Raw genomic sequence first — 10,895 nt, 5'->3', positions numbered from 1 at the left:
TTGTCAGGGCTAATTTCTAACTAATCACTAGGGTGAGATGTAATTCTACTATCCATTTCTGTATATATAATGAAATCTATTATCTACCAAGATATTTTTGCTCACCTAGATTGAGCTGTTTTGCCACTGATGATTGCGAATTCAGAGAAAGGCCCTTTCAGAAAAGATGAAGAACTATAATCTAGATCTCTGCTATGCAATACATCAGCCACTAGACAATCGTGGTTATGAAGTACTTTAAATATGGTTAATTTCGGTTGAGATATGATGTAAGTGCAAAGTTTGCATTAGATTTCAAAGATTTGGTATGAATAAAGATGAAAAATTGCCCAATAATTTTATATTAATTGTGTGAATATATTAGTATTTTGTTTCTTTTTGTTTTTTAAATGTGAGAACTAGAAATTTTAATGACGTATTTGGTTAACATGATATTTCTATTGAATAGCACTGATCTTGAGTTGTTCCGTGAGATGACTCAGGCAGGGTGTTTTGATGCAGAAAATAACTGGTAAGATAATAGGAGATATAGAGACTACAGAGAACAGGGCATAAAAATGCTACTTCATTAAAAAAAGGAACTTTGATTCTGCGAAACATAGTAAATATTATGAAAGAAAAGAGGAATAAACCCTCCATTGTGGTTCTAGACTGAGAGATGGAATAATTGAATTTAACTCTGGCAAAATTAAATTTAGCTCTCCATTTCCTTTATTTATTTGTTTTTATTTGGCTTTAATCAGGGGCCATCTTATGCAGTCAGGCTAAATTCCTTTATGTTACTGATGATGTGAAATAGGATTAGCACCCACCTTGTAACCTATGTTATGTCAGTCTTTATATATGTATAGCTGTTCATTTTTCAAATGGCATGATTTGAACTGTAATATAGATGGATTCTTGTAATAGGAACCATATTATGTTTGGCCTCCTATTATTTCATAAATTCAATTTCAATCTAAGACATAAAACTTAAAAGCCAATAACAGTTGCATAAATGAATATAATACATTTGGAAGATAACAAATATAGTGTGTTTATGACTTCTGAAAAGCATGTTATAAACACATGCTTTATGTGGTGCCTCCTGACAATCTTTCACCATTCCCTCCCAAATATGCAGTCCATCTACCATTCTGAGGAGCCAAAATTGTACCCTAACCAAAAATTAAAGTGAAACTTTTCATATGACTTTGTTTATCACTCACGTCTCTACCAGTACCGTAGGGGCAAATATATTTCAAGAGCCCTCCCTACTAGATCTGGAGTGGCCATATGTAGGAAGGGATCATGAGGTCTCATCAGAGCTCAGTAAGAAAGAGTGCGTGAAGCAACACAACACACAACTGATAAAATCTGTTACAGCTTTGGGAGTTTAGAGTGAGTGAGGGCTTCTGAGCTACTCATTTGTCATCTTTTCTTTAGAACAAACACTAGCCAAGGTGCCACAGAGAGATCCTTTCTATGAAGCTTTTGAGAAAAGCAAATCAATTCAATTAATAACATAATAGGAAAAGTGCCCCTTATATTTCATGGCTTATATTTACTACTACTGAGAGATTATACTACTGAGAGAATATAATCTGCAAAGCACCCCTACATTTTAGGAGGTGGTTTTATAACCACCTTTACATTGCAAGAGCAGAGGTGAGAAACCACTTATGTCTATAATTTCCTTATGAGGCCTGAATACATTTGCCAGTGGTAACCAGGTGAGTAAATGTAATTTTTTTAAAAAAATAAATGACATTAGAATTACTGGAAATTATTTTTTTCCTGCAAAAGCTACAATAGAAGCTTTCAAATTTGCTTTATGATCTTCATAGAATTGGTCTGGATCAGCATTGTACAATATAAATATAATGTGAACCACATATGTAATTTTAAATTCTCTAGTAGCCACATTACAAATGCTAAATAAATTAGGAAAATTAACGTTTAATGATATATTTTAGTTAGTCATATATTCAGCATATTTCTTTTATCGACAGAAATATAAGGACTTTGTCTTACAGGAGAAAACTTCAGCTATGCTAGCCCCTAAAATTAAATGTCTTGGAGAAAATAAAAAAGTATAAAATTAATGTGATTTTAGATTATTGACATCTGTAAATGTGTAAGCATTAGTAATATTTATGCATATTCCAAATCAAATAAATAAATGCTGACTTAACTACTTTAAATTTCAGTATGGATTAAAGATTTTCTCCCAAAGTTATTGGATTCAAGATTTCTCTACTGAAGTTTATGTATCAACAGAAAATTACAAGGAGACATAGTTAGGGTAGGTCTGTTTCTCATCTTCTCTGCATCATTCAGATTGTGTCTAACCATGGATTTTCTATTAACTTCAAAATGAAAACAATGCTTAGAATAACTCAATATGAGACATAGAACAAAGTAAGAAGTCAGTACAGCATTTTATTCTGCTAAGTACATATTTTGGTAGGAGGCATATGGAAGAAAGTGAAAAGAATATGGTCTTTGTAATCCGTCTGTCTTGTGTTCTAATCTGTGCTCTGATGAGTCATCATCAACAGTTGACAAACTCTCTAAGCCTGTTTGCTTACTGTTAATTAAGATTATAATATATACCTCACAAGGTACTATGAGGTCAATTGACAAAGTTTATATGAAGCCCCTGGCTTAGTATCTTGGATATCATAAACAATAAATAGTTACTTGACCAAGAGAACCTTTCCAGAATAATCTTCCAAAATTAAATCAAAATTTCTCTAAGCAGATTAAAAAGTTCGGCATACCTTATTTAGGAACTATTTCCATGAAAAGATGGAAAAAAATAGTTTTCAAAGATCTTTGAGATCTGACTCTTAGAGATTTGCTTTGAAATGACAGCTCAATGTTTCAAAAACATACACCTTGAGCTTCCTCTACTGAAAGTGTGTACAATTCTTCAGAAATGTAAAATGTATACATTTCTAATAGCATGTTAACTTATTTTTTTATGTGGGTAAACAAAAGATATATTTCTAGAAATCAGAAATGCCCGTACTAAAGCTCTGTAGGCAGTGCTCTATACTCTAAAATAGACCTGGGAAATATTTGCTTAACAAGGTCCTAAAGTGGCTGCCAGGTAATTGCCTAGACTGGCTCACATTCTCTGCTTTTCATCCCTGTCCCTTCAAAGGAAAATATTGGCTCATTTTCTCACAAGGGAGACAAAGAAAAGAATATCCATCCCTTGGTTTGATTTCTTTCTTAATCTTTATTCAGTGTTCAAAATTTGCAGTTATCTTTTCTATTGAGAGCAACAACAACAACAAAAACCTGTTATTATCTTTATAAACTATTTTTTAAAGTATTAACCTGGACCCAATAAACAACACTATGAGGAACTTTTATTTAGTATCCTAAAGGGAATGAAAAAAATGTTCTTGGTGTGAGAAAGATTAGTTTCAGATGAGAACAGACAGGGAAAGGGAATTTTCATATTCTATTTAACTGATCCTGAAGGATTAATTGATGTTAAGGAAAGGATTTTAGGCAAAGGACACAGACTTAATAAAATACCTGGAGACAACTAACAGTGACGTGTTCAGGGAAGGGAGAATAGAACAACCCAGGGACTGGATTATTGGGTAGAACTGAGAGAGCTTGGTGAAAGAGACAGGGAATTAACAGGAAATGTGACTGGGAAGTAGGATTGGATAAAATACCCTGAGACCTTTCCAGCCTGTAGACTTAGGTTATTTGTGTGATCTCCAGGTGGAAAACTGTTATATGATTTTTTTTTTTTAAAGGAAAGCAACAGTATTCTCAAATAATGTTACCAATAATTATCGGGAGAGTTTTGAAATAAAAATAAGCATGATTAGAATGAAATATTAATCCAAATATGAAATAATATTGTTATCTACACTGAAGTGCCTACTTAAAGGGCACAGTGATTTGTTTATTATTATTGTAAAGTGGGTGAAAATTTGAATGACCTGCAGAGGCACTAGCCTTTCAGAGTCTGTTGAAAGTTTATTTTTACATATGCTGATGCTTCTTAAATGTGAGTGGAGCTACTTCCAGGTATACACGTTAGCAGAACTATTTGTAAATGCTCTCTTCATGAGACTATTGATATAGATAGTGATTTCCTGAACAAGCTGTTTTATCTTGGGACTGAGTTCTTTTAGGCCTTCAGGAGCACTGTACTGAGTCCTCTAAGTTAGTAATGACTGGAAAAACTAGAATTTCTAATATTATTTTTTAGGGTATATTAGAATCAAAGAACTGGGGGGGGCACTTTCTTAGTCTGCTTGGGCTGCTATTATAGAATATCATAGACTAGGTGGCTTAAACAGCAAATATTTATTTCTCACAGCTCTGGAGGCTGGAATTCTGAGGTCAGGGTGCCTGTATGGTCAGGTGGTTGGCCAGATCCCTCTTCCTCTTCTGTTTTACAGAAGACCATCTTCTTGCTGTATCCTCACATGGCCAGGACAGAGATCTCCTGTCTCTTCATCCCTTTTTAAGGGCATTAATCCTATCCTGAGGGCCCCACCCCCATAAACTAATCTAACCGTAATTACCTCCCAAAGGCCTCACCAAATACCATCACACTGGGGATTAATTTCAACATATAAATTTGTGGGGGTGGGGGCATATTCAGGCCATAGCAGCATCCTAGAGACCATATAGTTTAATTGATAAAAATTGTATTTTTAATAAATAAATTCAAAATAAGTCTTTTTTCAATACATGGTTTTACAATGAGAATATTTTAACAGAAGCTGAAACATTAAAAGGTAACTGTATTTGTGTTAGATTTTACAGATAGTTAATGGCAGAGCTGGGAACACGACCTCAGTCTCCTGAGCCACAAAAATCTTGGAAAATTTATGTTAGAGTTAATACCTATGTTTATAGTCTAACTGAGTAGTCTCAGTTCTGTCTAAGTGAACACTCACTTTAATGCAGTACACACACCTCAGTACTTAGCATTCTTATAGAGATTTGTTTCTCATATGTGATCCTTTTCCTTCTCTTTCTTCCCATCTTTTAACTAATCATACTTATATATTTCATGTTCTTCATTTAAGTAGTTGATTTTTGTTTCTTTTTAGGTCACTTTTCATTTCATAGCACCATTAATTATTTTTACTATGTCCATATCTGTATTAAATGCTTTCCCATTCTGAATTTTAAAAATCATAATAACAACAAACACATAGTGCTTATTTTATAACCAGGTGCTGTCCTAAATGCTTTAAATATATTAACTCTCCTTATATTTACTCCCACCTTTTCAGATAGATACTATTCCTAAGCCCTATTTTGCACAAGTTGATACTGAATCACAAGTTGGTTACATAGCTTTCTCAGCATCCCACAGCCAGCAGGTGGTAGAGCTGTACTTAAACTTGGTGTGTATATTATTAGTCTTCACATTATTACACTTTTGATGTTATAGATGAAATAGACATGCATAAATATACATGTGTGTAATGTGTTAGCCCAACTTGCTGTCAATAGAAAATCAAAAAGATTATTTATATAATAAAAATGGGCCAGAATGACACAATTGTTATTTCATGTAGCCTAAATTTCAGCTCTCTAAATGTAGCCTAATTTCAGCTCAACGCAAAATATGATCAAAAGTTATTTTGTTCTCTCCTTAGAGAAAATTAATCATAATTTGGAATACTGCAATTTTCTTGTGAAGGAAACTTGGGAGATGTAAACTATTGTAAGCATTAAGGATGTCATTTGGAAGCTTTGATTTGAAAGAGACTTGCATGACACAGGTTTACCTCTGTAACATTCTTGCCCAGTAGCATGAAACTTTGAGAGTCAACACTCTTTAGTCATAGGTAACTTTCATCATTAAAAAGTTTGCCTTTTACGAAAAGACCTATTCTCTAACTAAAGCCACTAAACCTAGTTCTACCACTGGGTCAAAACTGAGCAATATTAATCACTTTTTATTGTCTTCTCTTATTTTAAAAATCACTAAATCCTATAGTCATTCTTTGTATGACATGGTTTCTAAATCCTTTTGACTCAAACACTGTACAACAGAAAAGCTCAAAACTATTATTTTTCTCTATGAAAATAGTTTCCAGAGCCCTTCTCGGTTCTCCAAATTTCTGCATAGTACAATGTGCGATGAGGATTTGATCTTTCTTGACATTTGCCTGCTTTACTTCTGTTAACGTAATATAAGCTAAATTTGTTTTAGCTCCTTCAGTTACTAAGTCATGCTGCAGACTCAAAATATCCTCAGGTCTTTATTGTTTGAGCCCTTATAAGCATTGTTTCTCCTCTCCCATATTTCTTAACCTTCCTTTGCAACTTTGTGTTTATCTCTATTATCTAATTCCATCATTCTACCCTCTCCAAAATATTTGCATCCCAAGTTCTGTTGTATTCAAAAAATTAACTAGCCCTCCTAGGAATGCATAATTTGTAAAACTTAGTAAGTACGATATCTATATTTGAGTTTTTGGTGAAAATATTGAATAGAATAAGAGGTCCACTTTTAATGGAAAATATCTGAAGAAAAGTTTTTAAAATGATTTATAAGATTCCACAGTGTTTAGTTCCAGACCTAAAAAGTTGCATGATGTACTATAGCGATGCCCTTATATCCAATTGGTTTGCCTAAACTATGATCCAGTAGTTAGAGATAACCAAAGAAGCTTATATATGTCAAAGGAGACATTGTCCATAGTTCTACATTATCTCATAAAAAATAAAAGTTACTTTTATAAAGTATCTTTCATTAATTCATTTTTCCAAGATTTATACTTCCTTTTAAATTTTAAGTCAGCATTCAAAGTCTTACTAACATTAGAGAGAATGAAAGATTAAAGGTCATTCTTACTTAAGACAGAATAATTAGTTACTCGGATTTTGCTTAATTTAATTCAATTATTGAGCCAATGTAGAAAAAGAATGACTCTGTACCTCTCTCCCCAAAAACAGCACATATGAACCAAATACAGTGTACAATAAAGAATTTCAAAACCTTTAATCAAAAATGCATTTCATTGGAATTATTTAGATTCCCTATGAGTAGCTGCATTAAAGAGATCTTCCCCTAAACAAGTTCCTTTTAAAACTAAAGAACTCCTTAACAACTTAGCTTATTATACTTTTTTTGGTATTGTGCAAGTGTTTGAAACCTCACAAAGAAACTGAAATAAGTGAATTGTCTCAAAGCCATTTTTTGTTTCTTTTTGGTAACTTTAAAAAGTACTTGCTTGAGTATTTAGTAGAACAGCAGTAAATACCTTAAATTTCTTATTATATTTGAACTTTTTAAATAAATTGTGAGTTCATGAAGTTTTGTGATCTTAGGGAGCAACCATGAAGGTAGAGAAGTGTTTTCTGGTTCTACGTCTTTATAGCACGGGTCCATTTGGGGGCATCTGAGGCTGGGAATTGCAAGATGATGTAATCCTCTGAGATCCTGAGGCTCTTTCCAGCGGACGTTTTTGGATGCCCTGGGCGCCACCCAGCTAGAGGTAGTGCGTCAGCTTTGTTTAATAAAAAGAACATCAGGCTTCAGTAAAGGTTCAGAAATTTGTACTGCACACAAGATCTTAGTAAGAGTCTGGACCGTGGCCTGGCATTTAACGTTTCCGCTAGGAACATTTTGCAGTCAAGTTGATACCTGGCATTCCCCAGCGGGAAGTGTGGATCATTCGCTGTTGAGAACAGGTAGTTAAAAGTGACGTGTGCGTTACTTCACACACACACACACACACACACACACACACACACACACACACACACACACACACACACACACACACACACACACACACACACACACACTCGCGCGCGCTCTACTGTCAGTTATGCCTCCTGCTTCACTCCTCTAAATCTGCAGCGCTTTGTGATACGGATTAATTCTGATTGCCAACCTGTGAAACAAAAAGGGCACTGTCCTTACCAAGGGACGGTTAGATAATCTATTTGCCAACATCCATATTTGTATGGAAAGCTTAAAATACGTTGTTTTTCCAAGAGTTTAAAGTGGGGAAAACATCACCAATGAAATATTAGCAGCAAATCGGTTCACCACTAACTTCTTTCTGTCTTCGTCGAGGCTCTTTTAAGTTTTCACGAGAAGCGAAACTTCATTCTCTTTGCTCAGAATACAGTCTTCTCCACGTATGTGCCCTTAACCACGGAGTCCTCCCTAATCGTAGGTGACTTCGCCTACCGCGTTGGGGTCATATCAGGGGGCGGCTGGAGACCCAGCCGTCACTCCAGACGCCTGCCACGACAGTCTGGCGCGGATCCCCGCAGGGGGGAACCTGGAAGGTGGTCCTCCACCGAGGTGCGCACCAGGTAGCGGTCCAGCCGTGCGAGGGGACGCACCGACTTGCCTGTGGAAGTTTGCTCCGAGCACACGGCCTGTCCACAAGCTCCTGGCCAGAAAGGATTGGCGAGACGTCGGGCTGCGGCCGTCGCTGGGCAGGGGCGCAGGCTCTGAGACGCGAGTCCGCGCGCGGGGGCGTCCTGCACCCCCAAAGGGGCGTCCCACAAGCTCGGCTTTCCTTCTGCGATCCACAGAGAGCTGTGTTTGTTCCGAAACTCTACTTTGGACACTTTGCAAGTTAAAATTCACGTGTCAAAATACACATCAGGAATCCGTGTTGCTGGGGGCGGGCAGAACAGGTAGTGAGGGAAAAGGGAGTGGGCATTAATCCTTATCTTTCTCTGAAGTTCTGTAGGGATTTTCGAAATAAAATGTTGGCGCTCTCTCCTTTCTCTTTTTTTCTCTGAATAATCCTGGATGTAATATACGTTTGTGCTTTTCGTCTTTCTGTTGAATTATAATGCACCACGGCAAGGAGGTTAAGCTAGGTTTCAAATAGTTTTCATTACAACAGTGAGATGCGTTCTCAGCGCAACGCGTCGGCGCCCAAACTCCGTCCTCATGTCCCCAGGTAGAGGGTCTTGGTGGGCTAGGGCGAGGCACAGTACGCGGACTACTTAAGGAAGGAGAATCGCTTCTCTTTGTTTGAACCTGCCTTAATTTTGTCTATTGGCTATGTCCTGGTTGGGTGTGTTTAATAACCATGGATTTTACACTTAGTGGTATAATTCTTGTCCGAAGAATAAACATTCATCATTTTGCCTTAGTATCTATATTGAGATTTTCTTTAAAGAAGTCTTTCCCCGAAACGTGAAAGCTCAACCTGTGAATACGCATGCACATCTTGAAAATAAGCAGCTCTGTCTTCAAGACGTATCTAGTAAATCAACAGGAAAAACGGTATTTAAAATATAGTGAGTAGAAGTTTAAACAATTCACATATCAGAGAAAAATAGTGGAAAACATGTTTTAGGTAAATGATTAATAATTTGCTTGTGAAATCTGGGTTTATGAATCAAACCCGGCTTAGTTTAATTATGCACTATTAAACGGTAAATGCCATAGAAGAAATCTAACTTTAACGTTCTTTTATTATATTCAGTACTTCCTGAAACAATGACAAGAGCTATAGAGAGAAATAAAGGTGACTAGATTATCACAGTCAAATTAATATTTTTTGTATTTGTAATTAAATACTTTACTGTAGTAAATGTAAACAGCCTCTGTGGTAATATAAACAATTACATATGCTAGATAAGTCAAAATATTTGCAGGTGGGGCAAATAGTCACCTTAGAGTTTTACATTTAAATTGGATCCTTTAGGAGAACAGAATTCAAATCCACTTTTCTCTCTTTTAAGAAAAAGGCAACTATGTGAAATACTATTACTGAAACAAGTTGAAATTCAAAAACAAGCATAGCTCTTTGAAAAGTCAGAGGTTTCTGAAATACCAAAATAATATTATTATTGAAATCAAGGTAAATTTAATCCATTATATTTGAGAACTTTGTAAAAGCACACTTGAAAGTCAAGATCAATTAACATTCAGATAATTGTCGTTTTTTTAAAAAACTTCAAAAATGTAACAAAGATATACTTTAATCTGTAGGTGTACTTTCTGGAGTAAGTGATAAATTGGGACATGTATTTTAAAGAAAAGTCTAGATATTTGTGTATGTATATATTTTTATTTTGATGAAAATCTCTTCAGCTGCTTCAATGCAAACTGTATTTCTGTATCTGTTATGTCTGCAGAGCTGTGGGAAGCTTGAAGATGAAGCCAGGAAAGGAAAACAGCAGCAGAGCACACACAAACATGAGGCCACCTGGCTTCTTGCCATGATACATGACATTCAATTATTTTAGTACTTTTTCATGAGAGTTTCCCTCCACCAGCTCCTCCTCCTTTCTACAGACCGTTGTTTTTGTACATTTGGCATAGTTTGCCTGATTCAGCACACATTTTTCCTAGCCTCACTTATAATAAGCCCCGAATTCTCACTGCAAAAGGAAAGTGTTATGACTAAAATTCTTGCAATCCTATCTTGACATTCTCACTATTGCTATATAAGTGTGACATTTTTTCAATAAGTTGAGAAAGAAAGGAACTAGAATGGTCTACATATTGCTTCTACTGCTGCTTTAATGTATGTACATAGAAATATTTTTCCTTTCCCAAAATATAATTGAACAGGGGATGGAGCATTAAAAGCTGGTTTTAGTCCGTGAGAATATATATATATTTTTAATGTTAAATGAGTCAACTGCCTTAGACTGCCAATTCCTCATCTTTACTTTCTAACAAAGCACTACCTTTGTGGCGGGGGTGGGGGGGTAGAGAGTGTCAAATAGTCGTTTCAATGGACTTTTCACATAATTTTAACTTATTCAATTACTTTAATTCCAGGCTCTAAAGGGAAGTAAATAAAGTAACTTTTAAAAAACACCCAAAATCACTGTTTGGGGGCATGGCCACCCATCAAGAACAAACCGGTTGCAGGAATAATGTTAGGTGTAACTTCAAATGGTAGCATGAGGGTCATCTTCACCAC

Source organism: Cynocephalus volans, chromosome 12, assembly GCF_027409185.1.
Source record: "Cynocephalus volans isolate mCynVol1 chromosome 12, mCynVol1.pri, whole genome shotgun sequence".
Lineage (NCBI taxonomy): Eukaryota > Metazoa > Chordata > Mammalia > Dermoptera > Cynocephalidae > Cynocephalus > Cynocephalus volans.
Note: the sequence above shows the minus strand (reverse complement) of the source record.